Here is a 17,502-nt window from a genome sequence, read left to right on the forward strand (position 1 = left end):
TGTGTGATTGTGTGATTGTGTGATTGTGTGATTGTGTGATTGTGTGATTGTGTGATTGTGCGATTGTGTGATTGTGTGATTGTGTGATTGTGTAATTGTGATTGTGTAATTGTGATTGTGTGATTGTGTGATTGTGTGATTGTGTGATTGTGTGATTGTGTGATTGTGTGATTGTGTGATTGTGTGATTGTGTGATTGTGTGATTGTCTGATTGAGTGATTGAGTGCTTGTGTGATTGTGTGATTGTGTGATTGTGATTGTGTGATTGTGATTGTGTGATTGTGATTGTGTGATTGTGATTGTGTGATTGTGATTGTGTGATTGTGATTGTGTGATTGTGATTGTGTGATTGTGATTGTGTGATTGTGATTGTGTGATTGTGATTGTGTGATTGTGATTGTGTGATTGTGATTGTGTGATTGTGATTGTGTGATTGTGATTGTGTGATTGTGATTGTGTGATTGTGATTGTGTGATTGTGATTGTGTGATTGTGATTGTGTGATTGTGATTGTGTGATTGTGATTGTGTGATTGTGATTGTGTGATTGTGATTGTGTGATTGTGATTGTGTGATTGTGATTGTGTGATTGTGATTGTGTGATTGTGATTGTGTGATTGTGATTGTGTGATTGTGTGATTGTGATTGTGTGATTGTGATTGTGTGATTGTGATTGTGTGATTGTGATTGTGTGATTGTGATTGTGTGATTGTGATTGTGTGATTGTGATTGTGTGATTGTGATTGTGTGATTGTGATTGTGTGATTGTGATTGTGTGATTGTGATTGTGTGATTGTGATTGTGTGATTGTGATTGTGTGATTGTGATTGTGTGATTGTGATTGTGTGATTGTGATTGTGTGATTGTGATTGTGTGATTGTGATTGTGTGATTGTGATTGTGTGATTGTGATTGTGTGATTGTGATTGTGTGATTGTGATTGTGTGATTGTGATTGTGTGATTGTGATTGTGTGATTGTGATTGTGTGATTGTGATTGTGTGATTGTGATTGTGTGATTGTGATTGTGTGATTGTGATTGTGTGATTGTGATTGTGTGATTGTGATTGTGTGATTGTGATTGTGTGATTGTGATTGTGTGATTGTGATTGTGTGATTGTGATTGTGTGATTGTGATTGTGTGATTGTGATTGTGTGATTGTGATTGTGTGATTGTGATTGTGTGATTGTGATTGTGTGATTGTGATTGTGTGATTGTGATTGTGTGATTGTGATTGTGTGATTGTGATTGTGTGATTGTGATTGTGTGATTGTGATTGTGTGATTGTGATTGTGTGATTGTGATTGTGTGATTGTGATTGTGTGATTGTGATTGTGTGATTGTGATTGTGTGATTGTGATTGTGTGATTGTGATTGTGTGATTGTGATTGTGTGATTGTGATTGTGTGATTGTGATTGTGTGATTGTGATTGTGTGATTGTGATTGTGTGATTGTGATTGTGTGATTGTGATTGTGTGATTGTGATTGTGTGATTGTGATTGTGTGATTGTGATTGTGTGATTGTGATTGTGTGATTGTGATTGTGTGATTGTGATTGTGTGATTGTGATTGTGTGATTGTGATTGTGTGATTGTGATTGTGTGATTGTGACTGTGTGATTGTGTGAGTGTATGATTGTGTAATTGAGTGATTGTGTGCGTGTGTGATTGTGATTGTGTGATTGTGATTGTGTGATTGTGATTGTGTGATTGTGATTGTGTGATTGTGATTGTGTGATTGTGATTGTGTGATTGTGATTGTGTGATTGTGATGGTGTGATTGTGATTGTGTGATTGTGATTGTGTGATTGTGATTGTGTGATTGTGATTGTGTGATTGTGATTGTGTGATTGTGATTGTGTGATGTGATTGTGTGATTGTGATTGTGTGATTGTGATTGTGTGATTGTGATTGTGTGATTGTGATTGTGTGATTCTGATTGTGTGATTGTGTGATTGTGTGATTGTGTGATTGTGTGATTGAGTGATTGTGTGCTGGTGTGATTGTGTGATTGTGTGATTGTGTGCTTGTGTGATTGTGTGATTGTGATTGTGTGATTGTGATTGTGTGTTTGTGTGATTGTGATTGTGTGATTGTGATTGTGTGATTGTGATTGTGTGATTGTGATTGTGTGATTGTGATTGTGTGATTGTGATTGTGTGATTGTGATTGTGTGATTGTGATTGTGTGATTGTGATTGTGTGATTGTGATTGTGTGATTGTGATTGTGTGATTGTGATTGTGTGATTGTGATTGTGTGATTGTGATTGTGTGATTGTGATTGTGTGATTGTGATTGTGTGATTGTGATTGTGTGATTGTGATTGTGTGATTGTGATTGTGTGATTGTGATTGTGTGATTGTGATTGTGTGATTGTGATTGTGTGATTGTGATTGTGTGATTGTGATTGTGTGATTGTGATTGTGTGATTGTGATTGTGTGATTGTGATTGTGTGATTGTGATTGTGTGATTGTGATTGTGTGATTGTGATTGTGTGATGTGATTGTGTGATTGTGATTGTGTGATTGTGATTGTGTGATTGTGATTGTGTGATTGTGATTGTGTGATTGTGATTGTGTGAGTGTGATTGTGTGATTCTGATTGTGTGATTGTGTGATTGTGTGATTGTGTGATTGTGTGATTGTGTGATTGTGTGATTGTGTGATTGTGTGATTGTGTGATTGTGTGATTGTGTGATTGTGTGATTGTGTGATTGTGACTGTGTGATTGTGTGAGTGTGTGATTGTATGATTGAGTGATTGTGTGCTTGTGTGATTGTGTGGTTGTGTGGTTGTGTGATTGTGTGATTGTGTGATTGTGTGCTTGTGTGATTGTGTGGTTGTGTGGTTGTGTGATTGTGTGATTGTGTGATTGTGTGATTCTGTGATTGTGTGATTGTGTGATTGTGTGATTGTGTGATTGTGTGATTGTGTGACTGTGTGATTGTGTGATTGTGTGATTGTGTGATTGTGTGATTGTGTGATTGTGTGATTGTGTGATTGTGTGATTGTGTGATTGTGTGATTGTGTGATTGAATGATTGTGTGATTGTGTGATTGCGTGAATGTGTGATTGTGTGACCGTGATTGTGTGATTGTGTGATTGTGTGATTGTGTGATTTTGTGGTTGTGTGACCGCGATTGTGTGACCGTGATTGTGTGATCGTGATTGTGTGAACGTGATTGTGTGATCGTGATTGTGTGATCGTGATTGTGTGATTGCGTGATTGTGATTGTGTGATTGTGTGATTGTGTGATTGTGTGATTGTGTGATTGTGTGATTGTGTGAATGTGTGATTGTGTGATTGTGTGATTGTGTGATTGTGTGATTGTGTGATTGTGTGATCGTGTGATTGTGTGATTGTGTGATTGTGTGGTTGTGTGACCGCGATTGTGTGACCGTGATTGTGTGATCGTGATTGTGTGAACGTGATTGTGTGATCGTGATTGTGTGATCGTGATTGTGTGATTGCGTGATTGTGATTGTGTGATTGTGTGATTGTGTGATTGTGTGATTGTGTGATTGTGTGAATGTGTGATTGTGTGACCGTGATTGTGTGATTGATGATTGTGTGATTGTGATTGTGTGATTGTGATTGTGTGATTGTGATTGTGTGATTGTGATTGTGTGATTGTGATTGTGTGATTGTGATTGTGTGATTGTGATTGTGTGATTGTGATTGTGTGATTGTGATTGTGTGATTGTGATTGTGTGATTGTGATTGTGTGATTGTGATTGTGTGATTGTGATTGTGTGATTGTGATTGTGTGATTGTGATTGTGTGATTGTGATTGTGTGATTGTGATTGTGTGATTGTGATTGTGTGATTGTGATTGTGTGATTGTGATTGTGTGATTGTGATTGTGTGATTGTGATTGTGTGATTGTGATTGTGTGATTGTGATTGTGTGATTGTGATTGTGTGATTGTGTGATTGTGATTGTGTGATTGTGATTGTGTGATTGTGATTGTGTGATTGTGATTGTGTGATTGTGATTGTGTGATTGTGATTGTGTGATTGTGATTGTGTGATTGTGATTGTGTGATTGTGATTGTGTGATTGTGATTGTGTGATTGTGATTGTGTGATTGTGATTGTGTGATTGTGACTGTGTGATTGTGTGAGTGTATGATTGTGTAATTGAGTGATTGTGTGCGTGTGTGATTGTGATTGTGTGATTTTGATTGTGTGATTGTGATTGTGTGATTGTGATTGTGTGATTGTGATGGTGTGATTGTGATTGTGTGATTGTGATTGTGTGATTGTGATTGTGTGATTGTGTGATTGTGATTGTGTGATTGTGATTGTGTGATTGTGATTGTGTGATTGTGATTGTGTGATTGTGATTGTGTGATTGTGATTATGTGATTGTGAGTGTGTGATTGTGATTGTGTGATTGTGATTGTGTGATTGTGATTGTGTGATTGTGATTGTGTGATTGTGATTGTGTGATTGTGATTGTGTGATTGTGATTGTGTGATTGTGTGATTGTGTGATTGTGTGATTGTGTGATGGTGTGATTGTGCGATTGTGTGATTGTGTGATTGTGTGATTGTGTGATTGTGTGATTGTGTGATTGTGTGATTGTGTGATTGTGTGATTGTGTGATTGTGTGATTGTGTGATTGTGTGATTGTGTGATTGTGTGCTTGTGTGATTGTGTGATTGTGTGATTGTGTGAGTGTGTGATTGTGTAATTGAGTGATTGTGTGCATGTGTGATTGTGTGATTAGGTGATTGTGTGATTGTGTGATTGTGTGATTGTGTGATTGTGTGATTGTGTGATCGTGTGATTGTGTGATTGTGTGATTGTGTGGTTGTGTGACCGTGATTGTGTGACCGTGATTGTGTGACCGTGATAGTGTGACCGTGAATGTGTGACTGCGTGATTCTGATTGCGTGATTGTGATTGCGTGATTGTGTGATTGTGTGATTGTGTGATTGTGTGATGGAGTGATTGTGTGATTGTGTGAATGTGTGATTGTGTGATCGTGTGATTGTGTGATCGTGTGATCGTGTGATCGTGTGATTGTGTGATTGTGTGATTGTGTGATTGTGTGATTGTGTGATTGTGTGATTGTGTGATTGTGTGGTTGCGTGATTGAGTGATTGTGTGATCGTGTGATCGTGTGATTGTGTGATTGTGTGATTTTGTGATTGTGTGATTGTGTGATTGTGTGATTGTGTGATTGTGTGATTGTGTGATTGTGTGATTGTGTGATTGTGTGATTGTGTGATTGTGTGATTGTGTGATTGTGTGATTGTGTGATTGTGTGATTGTGTAATTGTGATTGTGCGATTGTGATTGTGTGATTGTGTGATTGTGTGATTGTGTGATTGTGTGATTTTGTGATTGTGTGATTGTGTGATTGTGTGATTGTGTGATTGTGTGATTGTGTGATTGTGTGATTGTGTGATTGTGTGATTGTGTGATTGTGTGATTGTGTGATTGTGTGATTGTGTGATTGTGTGATTGTGGGATTGTGTGATTGTGTGATTGTGACTGTGTGATTGTGTGATTGTGTGATTGAGTGATTGAGTGGTTCTGTGGTTGTGTGATTGTGTGATTGTGTGATTGTGTGATTGTGTGCTTGTGTGATTGTGTGATTGTGTGATTGTGTGAGTGTGTGATTGTGTAATTGAGTGATTGTGTGCATGTGTGATTGTGTGATTAGGTGATTGTGTGATTGTGTGATTGTGTGATTGTGTGATTGTGTGATTGTGTGATCGTGTGATTGTGTGATTGTGTGATTGTGTGGTTGTGTGACCGTGATTGTGTGACCGTGATTGTGTGACCGTGATAGTGTGACCGTGAATGTGTGACTGCGTGATTCTGATTGCGTGATTGTGATTGCGTGATTGTGTGATTGTGTGATTGTGTGATTGTGTGATGGAGTGATTGTGTGATTGTGTGAATGTGTGATTGTGTGATCGTGTGATTGTGTGATCGTGTGATCGTGTGATCGTGTGATTGTGTGATTGTGTGATTGTGTGATTGTGTGATTGTGTGATTGTGTGATTGTGTGATTGTGTGGTTGCGTGATTGAGTGATTGTGTGATCGTGTGATCGTGTGATTGTGTGATTGTGTGATTTTGTGATTGTGTGATTGTGTGATTGTGTGATTGTGTGATTGTGTGATTGTGTGATTGTGTGATTGTGTGATTGTGTGATTGTGTGATTGTGTGATTGTGTGATTGTGTGATTGTGTGATTGTGTAATTGTGATTGTGCGATTGTGATTGTGTGATTGTGTGATTGTGTGATTGTGTGATTGTGTGATTTTGTGATTGTGTGATTGTGTGATTGTGTGATTGTGTGATTGTGTGATTGTGTGATTGTGTGATTGTGTGATCGTGTGATTGTGTGATTGTGTGATTGTGTGGTTGTGTGACCGCGATTGTGTGACCGTGATTGTGTGATCGTGATTGTGTGAACGTGATTGTGTGATCGTGATTGTGTGATCGTGATTGTGTGATTGCGTGATTGTGATTGTGTGATTGTGTGATTGTGTGATTGTGTGATTGTGTGATTGTGTGAATGTGTGATTGTGTGACCGTGATTGTGTGATTGATGATTGTGTGATTGTGATTGTGTGATTGTGATTGTGTGATTGTGATTGTGTGATTGTGATTGTGTGATTGTGATTGTGTGATTGTGATTGTGTGATTGTGATTGTGTGATTGTGATTGTGTGATTGTGATTGTGTGATTGTGATTGTGTGATTGTGATTGTGTGATTGTGATTGTGTGATTGTGATTGTGTGATTGTGATTGTGTGATTGTGATTGTGTGATTGTGATTGTGTGATTGTGATTGTGTGATTGTGATTGTGTGATTGTGATTGTGTGATTGTGTGATTGTGATTGTGTGATTGTGATTGTGTGATTGTGATTGTGTGATTGTGATTGTGTGATTGTGATTGTGTGATTGTGATTGTGTGATTGTGATTGTGTGATTGTGATTGTGTGATTGTGATTGTGTGATTGTGATTGTGTGATTGTGATTGTGTGATTGTGATTGTGTGATTGTGATTGTGTGATTGTGACTGTGTGATTGTGTGAGTGTATGATTGTGTAATTGAGTGATTGTGTGCGTGTGTGATTGTGATTGTGTGATTTTGATTGTGTGATTGTGATTGTGTGATTGTGATTGTGTGATTGTGATGGTGTGATTGTGATTGTGTGATTGTGATTGTGTGATTGTGATTGTGTGATTGTGTGATTGTGATTGTGTGATTGTGATTGTGTGATTGTGATTGTGTGATTGTGATTGTGTGATTGTGATTGTGTGATTGTGATTATGTGATTGTGAGTGTGTGATTGTGATTGTGTGATTGTGATTGTGTGATTGTGATTGTGTGATTGTGATTGTGTGATTGTGATTGTGTGATTGTGATTGTGTGATTGTGATTGTGTGATTGTGTGATTGTGTGATTGTGTGATTGTGTGATGGTGTGATTGTGCGATTGTGTGATTGTGTGATTGTGTGATTGTGTGATTGTGTGATTGTGTGATTGTGTGATTGTGTGATTGTGTGATTGTGTGATTGTGTGATTGTGTGATTGTGTGATTGTGTGCTTGTGTGATTGTGTGATTGTGTGATTGTGTGAGTGTGTGATTGTGTAATTGAGTGATTGTGTGCATGTGTGATTGTGTGATTAGGTGATTGTGTGATTGTGTGATTGTGTGATTGTGTGTTTGTGTGATTGTGTGATCGTGTGATTGTGTGATTGTGTGATTGTGTGGTTGTGTGACCGTGATTGTGTGACCGTGATTGTGTGACCGTGATAGTGTGACCGTGAATGTGTGACTGCGTGATTCTGATTGCGTGATTGTGATTGCGTGATTGTGTGATTGTGTGATTGTGTGATTGTGTGATGGAGTGATTGTGTGATTGTGTGAATGTGTGATTGTGTGATCGTGTGATTGTGTGATCGTGTGATCGTGTGATCGTGTGATTGTGTGATTGTGTGATTGTGTGATTGTGTGATTGTGTGATTGTGTGATTGTGTGATTGTGTGGTTGCGTGATTGAGTGATTGTGTGATCGTGTGATCGTGTGATTGTGTGATTGTGTGATTTTGTGATTGTGTGATTGTGTGATTGTGTGATTGTGTGATTGTGTGATTGTGTGATTGTGTGATTGTGTGATTGTGTGATTGTGTGATTGTGTGATTGTGTGATTGTGTGATTGTGTGATTGTGTGATTGTGTAATTGTGATTGTGCGATTGTGATTGTGTGATTGTGTGATTGTGTGATTGTGTGATTGTGTGATTTTGTGATTGTGTGATTGTGTGATTGTGTGATTGTGTGATTGTGTGATTGTGTGATTGTGTGATTGTGTGATTGTGATTCTGTGATTGTGATTGTGTGATTGTGATTGTGTGATTGTGATTGTGTGATTGTGATTGTGTGATTGTGATTGTGTGATTGTGCTTGTGTGATTGTGATTGTGTGATTGTGATTGTGTGATTGTGATTGTGTGATTGTGATTGTGTGATTGTGATTGTGTGATTGTGATTGTGTGATTGTGATTGTGTGATTGTGATTGTGTGATTGTGATTGTGTGATTGTGATTGTGTGATTGTGATTGTGTGATTGTGATTGTGTGATTGTGATTGTGTGATTGTGATTGTGTGATTGTGATTGTGTGATTGTGATTGTGTGATTGTGATTGTGTGATTGTGATTGTGTGATTGTGATTGTGTGATTGTGATTGTGTGATTGTGATTGTGTGATTGTGATTGTGTGATTGTGATTGTGTGATTGTGATTGTGTGATTGTGATTGTGTGATTGTGATTGTGTGATTGTGATTGTGTGATTGTGATTGTGTGATTGTGATTGTGTGATTGTGATTGTGTGATTGTGATTGTGTGATTGTGATTGTGTGATTGTGATTGTGTGATTGTGATTGTGTGATTGTGATTGTGTGATTGTGATTGTGTGATTGTGATTGTGTGATTGTGATTGTGTGATTGTGATTGTGTGATTGTGATTGTGTGATTGTGATTGTGTGATTGTGATTGTGTGATTGTGATTGTGTGATTGTGATTGTGTGATTGTGATTGTGTGATTGTGATTGTGTGATTGTGATTGTGTGATTGTGATTGTGTGATTGTGATTGTGTGATTGTGATTGTGTGATTGTGATTGTGTGATTGTGATTGTGTGATTGTGATTGTGTGATTGTGATTGTGTGATTGTGATTGTGTGATTGTGATTGTGTGATTGTGATTGTGTGATTGTGATTGTGTGATTGTGATTGTGTGATTGTGATTGTGTGATTGTGATTGTGTGATTGTGATTGTGTGATTGTGATTGTGTGATTGTGATTGTGTGATTGTGATTGTGTGATTGTGATTGTGTGATTGTGATTGTGTGATTGTGACTGTGTGATTGTGTGAGTGTATGATTGTGTAATTGAGTGATTGTGTGCGTGTGTGATTGTGATTGTGTGATTGTGATTGTGTGATTGTGATTGTGTGATTGTGATTGTGTGATTGTGATTGTGTGATTGTGATTGTGTGATTGTGATAGTGTGATTGTGATGGTGTGATTGTGATTGTGTGATTGTGATTGTGTGATTGTGATTGTGTGATTGTGTGATTGTGATTGTGTGATTGTGATTGTGTGATTGTGATTGTGTGATTGTGATTGTGTGATTGTGATTGTGTGATTGTGATTGTGTGATTGTGATTGTGTGATTGTGATTATGTGATTGTGAGTGTGTGATTGTGATTGTGTGATTGTGATTGTGTGATTGTGATTGTGTGATTGTGATTGTGTGATTGTGATTGTGTGATTGTGATTGTGTGATTGTGATTGTGTGATTGTGATTGTGTGATTGTGTGATTGTGTGATTGTGTGATTGTGTGATTGTGTGATTGTGTGATTGTGTGATGGTGTTATTGTGCGATTGTGTGATTGTGTGATTGTGTGATTGTGTGATTGTGTGATTGTGTGATTGTGTGATTGTGTGATTGTGTGATTGTGTGATTGTGTGCTTGTGTGATTGTGTGATTGTGTGATTGTGTGAGTGTGTGATTGTGTAATTGAGTGATTGTGTGCATGTGTGATTGTGTGATTAGGTGATTGTGTGATTGTGTGATTGTGTGATTGTGTGATTGTGTGATCGTGTGATTGTGTGATTGTGTGATTGTGTGGTTGTGTGACCGTGATTGTGTGACCGTGATTGTGTGACCGTGATAGTGTGACCGTGAATGTGTGACTGCGTGATTCTGATTGCGTGATTGTGATTGCGTGATTGTGTGATTGTGTGATTGTGTGATTGTGTGATGGAGTGATTGTGTGATTGTGTGAATGTGTGATTGTGTGATCGTGTGATTGTGTGATCGTGTGATCGTGTGATCGTGCGATTGTGTGATTGTGTGATTGTGTGATTGTGTGATTGTGTGATTGTGTGATTGTGTGATTGTGTGATTGTGTGATTGTGTGATTGCGTGATTGAGTGATTGTGTGATAGTGTGATTGTGTGATTGTGTGATTGTGTGATTGTGTGATTGTGTGATTGTGTGATTGTGTGATTGTGTGATTGTGTGATTGTGTGATTGTGTGATTGTGTGATTGTGTGATTGTGTGATTGTGTGATTGTGTGATTGTGTGATTGTGTGATTGTGTGGTTGCGTGATTGCGTGATTGTGTGATTGTGTGATTGTGTGATTGTGTGATTGTGTGATTGTGTGATTGTGTGATTGTGTGATTGTGTGATTGTGTGATTGTGTGATTGTGTGATTGTGTGATTGTGTGAGTGTGTGATTGTGTAATTGAGTGATTGTGTGCATGTGTGATTGTGTGATTAGGTGATTGTGTGATTGTGTGATTGTGTGATTGTGTGATCGTGTGATTGTGTGATTGTGTGATTGTGTGGTTGTGTGACCGTGATTGTGTGACCGTGATTGTGTGACCGTGATTGTGTGACCGTGTTTGTGTGACCGTGATTGTGTGACCGTGATAGTGTGACCGTGAATGTGTGACTGCGTGATTCTGATTGCGTGATTGTGATTGCGTGATTGTGTGATTGTGTGATTGTGTGATTGTGTGATGGAGAGATTGTGTGATTGTGTGAATGTGTGATTGTGTGATCGTGTGATTGTGTGATCGTGTGATCGTGTGATCGTGTGATTGTGTGATTGTGTGATTGTGTGATTGTGTGATTGTGTGATTGTGTGATTGTGTGATTGTGTGATTGTGTGATTGTGTGGTTGCGTGATTGCGTGATTGTGTGATTGTGTGATTGTGTGATTGTGTGATTGTGTGATTGTGTGATTGTGTGATTGTGTGATTGTGTGATTGTGTGATTGTGTGATTGTGTGATTGTGTGATTGTGTGGTTGCGTGATTGCGTGATTGTGTGATTGTGTGATTTTGTGATTGTGTGATTGTGTGATTGTGTGATTGTGTGATTGTGTGATTGTGTGATTGTGTGATTGTGTGATTGTGTGATTGTGTGATTGTGTGATTGTGTGATTGTGTGATTGTGTGATTGTGTGATTGTGTGATTGTGTGATTGTGTGATTGTGTGATTGTGTGATTGTGTGATTGTGTGATTGTGTGATTGTGTGATTGTGTGATTGTGTGATTGTGTGATTGTGTGATTGTGTGAGTGTGTGATTGTGTGATTGTGTGATTGTGTGATTGTGTGATTGTGTGATTGTGTGATTGTGTGATGGTGTGATTGTGTGATTGTGTGATTGTGTGATTGTGTGGTTGCGTGATTGCGTGATTGCGTGATTGTGTGATTGTGTGATTGTGTGATTGTGTGATTGTGTGATTGTGTGATTGTGTGATTGTGTGATTGTGTGATTGTGTGATCGTGTGATTGTGTGATTGTGTGATTGTGTGATTGTGTGATTGTGTGATTGTGTGATTGTGTGATTGTGTGATTGTGTGATTGTGTGATTGTGTGATTGTGTGATTGTGTAATTGTGATTGTGCGATTGTGATTGTGTGATTGTGTGATTGTGTGATTGTGTGATTGTGTGATTGTGTGATTGTGTGATTGTGTGATTGTGTGATTGTGTGATTGTGTGATTGTGTGATTGTGTGATTGTGTGATTGTGTGATTGTGTGATTGTGATTGTGTGATTGTGATTGTGTGATTGTGATTGTGTGATTGTGATTGTGTGATTGTGATTGTGTGATTGTGATTGTGTGATTGTGATTGTGTGATTGTGATTGTGTGATTGTGATTGTGTGATTGTGATTGTGTGATTGTGATTGTGTGATTGTGATTGTGTGATTGTGGTTGTGTGATTGTGATTGTGTGATTGTGATTCTGTGATTGTGATTGTGTGATTGTGATTGTGTGATTGTGATTGTGTGATTGTGATTGTGTGATTGTGATTGTGTGATTGTGATTGTGTGATTGTGATTGTGTGATTGTGATTGTGTGATTGTGATTGTGTGATTGTGATTGTGTGATTGTGATTGTGTGATTGTGATTGTGTGATTGTGATTGTGTGATTGTGATTGTGTGATTGTGATTGTGTGATTGTGATTGTGTGATTGTGATTGTGTGATTGTGATTGTGTGATTGTGATTGTGTGATTGTGATTGTGTGATTGTGATTGTGTGATTGTGATTGTGTGATTGTGATTGTGTGATTGTGATTGTGTGATTGTGATTGTGTGATTGTGATTGTGTGATTGTGATTGTGTGATTGTGATTGTGTGATTGTGATTGTGTGATTGTGATTGTGTGATTGTGATTGTGTGATTGTGATTGTGTGATTGTGATTGTGTGATTGTGAGTGTGTGATTGTGACTGTGTGATTGTGTGTGTGTGTGATTGTGTGATTGTGTGATTGTGTGATTGTGTGGTTGTGTGATTGTGTGATTGTGTGATTGTGTGATTGTGTGATTGTGTGATTGTGTGATTGTGTGATTGTGTGATTGTGTGATTGTGTGATTGTGTGATTGTGTGATTGAGTGATTGTGTGATTGTGTGATTGCGTGAATGTGTGATTGTGTGACCGTGATTGTGTGATTGTGTGATTGTGTGATTGTGTGATTTTGTGGTTGTGTGACCGCGATTGTGTGACCGTGATTGTGTGATCGTGATTGTGTGAACGTGATTGTGTGATCGTGATTGTGTGATCGTGATTGTGTGATTGCGTGATTGTGATTGTGTGATTGTGTGATTGTGTGATTGTGTGATTGTGTGATTGTGTGATTGTGTGAATGTGTGATTGTGTGATTGTGTGATTGTGTGATTGTGTGATTGTGTGATTGTGTGATTGTGTGATCGTGTGATTGTGTGATTGTGTGATTGTGTGGTTGTGTGACCGCGATTGTGTGACCGTGATTGTGTGATCGTGATTGTGTGAACGTGATTGTGTGATCGTGATTGTGTGATCGTGATTGTGTGATTGCGTGATTGTGATTGTGTGATTGTGTGATTGTGTGATTGTGTGATTGTGTGATTGTGTGAATGTGTGATTGTGTGACCGTGATTGTGTGATTGATGATTGTGTGATTGTGATTGTGTGATTGTGATTGTGTGATTGTGATTGTGTGATTGTGATTGTGTGATTGTGATTGTGTGATTGTGATTGTGTGATTGTGATTTTGTGATTGTGATTGTGTGATTGTGATTGTGTGATTGTGATTGTGTGATTGTGATTGTGTGATTGTGATTGTGTGATTGTGATTGTGTGATTGTGATTGTGTGATTGTGATTGTGTGATTGTGATTGTGTGATTGTGATTGTGTGATTGTGATTGTGTGATTGTGATTGTGTGATAGTGATTTTGTGATTGTGATTGTGTGATTGTGATTGTGTGATTGTGATTGTGTGATTGTGATTGTGTGATTGTGATTGTGTGATTGTGATTGTGTGATTGTGATTGTGTGATTGTGATTGTGTGATTGTGATTGTGTGATTGTGATTGTGTGATTGTGATTGTGTGATTGTGATTGTGTGATTGTGATTGTGTGATTGTGACTGTGTGATTGTGTGAGTGTATGATTGTGTAATTGAGTGATTGTGTGCGTGTGTGATTGTGATTGTGTGATTGTGATTGTGTGATTGTGATTGTGTGATTGTGATTGTGTGATTGTGATGGTGTGATTGTGATTGTGTGATTGTGATTGTGTGATTGTGATTGTGTGATTGTGTGATTGTGATTGTGTGATTGTGATTGTGTGATTGTGATTGTGTGATTGTGATTGTGTGATTGTGATTGTGTGATTGTGATTATGTGATTGTGAGTGTGTGATTGTGATTGTGTGATTGTGATTGTGTGATTGTGATTGTGTGATTGTGATTGTGTGATTGTGATTGTGTGATTGTGATTGTGTGATTGTGTGATTGTGTGATTGTGTGATTGTGTGATGGTGTGATTGTGCGATTGTGTGATTGTGCGATTGTGTGATTGTGTGATTGTGTGATTGTGTGATTGTGTGATTGTGTGATTGTGTGATTGTGTGATTGTGTGATTGTGTGATTGTGTGATTGTGTGCTTGTGTGATTGTGTGATTGTGTGATTGTGTGAGTGTGTGATTGTGTAATTGAGTGATTGTGTGCATGAGTGTGTAATTGAGTGATTGTGTGCATGAGTGATTGTGTGATTAGGTGATTGTGTGATTGTGTGATTGTGTGATTGTGTGATTGTGTGATTGTGTGATCGTGTGATTGTGTGATTGTGTGATTGTGTGGTTGTGTGACCGTGATTGTGTGACCGTGATTGTGTGACCGTGATAGTGTGACCGTGAATGTGTGACTGCGTGATTCTGATTGCGTGATTGTGATTGCGTGATTGTGTGATTGTGTGATTGTGTGATTGTGTGATGGAGTGATTGTGTGATTGTGTGAATGTGTGATTGTGTGATCGTGTGATTGTGTGATCGTGTGATCGTGTGATCGTGTGTTGTGTGATTGTGTGATTGTGTGATTGTGTGATTGTGTGATTGTGTGATTGTGTGATTGTGTGGTTGCGTGATTGAGTGATTGTGTGATCGTGTGATCGTGTGATTGTGTGATTGTGTGATTTTGTGATTGTGTAATTGTGATTGTGTGATTGTGTGATTGTGTGATTGTGTGATTGTGTGATTGTGTGATTGTGTGATTGTGTAATTGTGATTGTGCGATTGTGATTGTGTGATTGTGTGATTGTGTGATTGTGTGATTGTGTAATTGTGAGATTGTGTGATTGTGTGCTTGTGTGATTGTATGATTGTGATTGTGTGATTGCGATTGTGTGATTCTGATTGTGTGATTGTGATTGTGTGATTGTGGTTGTGTGATTGTGATTGTGTGATTGTGATTGTGTGATTGTGATTGTGTGATTGTGATTGTGTGATTGTGATTGTGTGATTGTGATTGTGTGATTGTGATTGTGTGATTGTGATTGTGTGATTGTGATTGTGTGATTGTGTGATTGTGTGATTGTGTGATTGTGTGATTGTGTGATTGTGTGATTGTGTGATTGAGTGATTGTGTGATTGTGTGATTGTGTGGTTGTGAGATTGTGTGATTGTGTGATTAGGTGGTTGTGTGATTGTGTGATTGTGTGATTGTGCGATTGTGTGATTGTGTGATTGCGTGACTGTGTGATTATGTGATTGTGTGATTGTGTGATTGTGTGATTGTGTGATTGTGATTGTGTGATTGTGATTGTGTGATTGTGATTGTGTGATTGTGATTGTGTGATTGTGATTGTGTGATTGTGATTGTGTGATTGTGATTGTGTGATTGTGATTGTGTGATTGTGATTGTGTGATTGTGATTGTGTGATTGTGATTGTGTGATTGTGATTGTGTGATTGTGATTGTGTGATTGTGATTGTGTGATTGTGATTGTGTGATTGTGATTGTGTGATTGTGATTGTGTGATTGTGATTGTGTGATTGTGATTGTGTGATTGTGACTGTGTGATTGTGTGAGTGTATGATTGTGTAATTGAGTGATTGTGTGCGTGTGTGATTGTGATTGTGTGATGTGTGATTGTGATTGTGTGATTGTGATTGGTGTGATTGTGATTGTGTGATTGTGATTGTGTGATTGTGATTGTGTGATTGTGATGTGTGTGTGATGGTGTGATTGTGATGTGTGATTGTGTGTGTGTTGTGATTGTGTGATTGTGTTGTGTGATTGTGATTGTGTGATTGTGATTGTGTGATGTGATTGTGTGATTGTGATTGTGATTGTGTGTTGTGTGTGATTGTGATTGTGTGATTCTGATTGTGTGATTGTGTGATTGTGTGATTGTGTGATTGTGTGATTGAGTGATTGTGTGCTGGTGTGCTGGTGTGATTGTGTGATTGTGTGATTGTGTGCTTGTGTGATTGTGTGATTGTGATTGTGTGATTGTGATTGTGTGTGATTGTGTGTGTGATTGTGTTGTGTGATTGTGATTGTGTGTTGGATTGTGTGATTGTGATTGTGTGATTGTGATTGTGTGATTGTGATTGTGTGATTGTGATGTGTGATTGTGATTGTGTGATTGTGATTGTGTGATTGTGATTGTGTGTGATTGTGATTGTGTGTGTGTGATTGTGTGATTGTGATTGTGTGTTGTGATTGTGTGATGTGATGTGTGATTGTGATTGTGTGATTGTGATTGTGTGATTGTGATTGTGTGATTGTGATTGTGTGATTGTGATTGTGTGATTGTGATTGTGTGATTGTGATTGTGTGATTGTGATTCTGTGCTTGTGTGATTGTGTGGTTGTGAGATTGTGTGATTGTGTGATTAGGTGATTGTGTGATTGTGTGATTGTGTGATTGTGTGATTGTGTGATGGTGTGCTTGTGTGATGGTGTGATTGTGTGATTGTGTGGTTGTGTGGTTGTGTGATTGTGTGATTGTGTAATTGTGTGATTGTGTGATTGTGACTGTGTGATGGTGTGGGTGTGGTGTGTGTGATTGTGTGGATTGATGGTGATTGTGTGCTTGTGTGATTGTGTGATTGTGTGATTGTGTGATTGTGTGATTGTGATTGTGTGATTGTGATTGTGTGATTGTGATTGTGTGATTGTGATTGTGTGATTGTGATTGTGTGATTGTGATTGTGTGATTGTGATTGTGTGATTGTGATTGTGTGATTGTGATTGTGTGATTGTGATTGTGTGATTGTGATTGTGTGATTGTGATTGTGTGATTGTGATTGTGTGATTGTGATTGTGTGATTGTGATTGTGTGATTGTGATTGTGTGATTGTGATTGTGTGATTGTGATTGTGTGATTGTGATTGTGTGATTGTGATTGTGTGATTGTGATTGTGTGATTGTGATTGTGTGATTGTGATTGTGTGATTGTGATTGTGTGATTGTGATTGTGTGATTGTGATTGTGTGATTGTGATTGTGTGATTGTGATTGTGTGATTGTGATTGTGTGATTGTGATTGTGTGATTGTGATTGTGTGATTGTGATTGTGTGATTGTGATTGTGTGATTGTGATTGTGTGATTGTGATTGTGTGATTGTGATTGTGTGATTGTGATTGTGTGATTGTGATTGTGTGATTGTGATTGTGTGTTGGGGTTGTGGGTT

Source organism: Megachile rotundata, unplaced genomic scaffold (assembly GCF_050947335.1).
Source record: "Megachile rotundata isolate GNS110a unplaced genomic scaffold, iyMegRotu1 scaffold0032, whole genome shotgun sequence".
Classification (NCBI taxonomy): domain Eukaryota; kingdom Metazoa; phylum Arthropoda; class Insecta; order Hymenoptera; family Megachilidae; genus Megachile; species Megachile rotundata.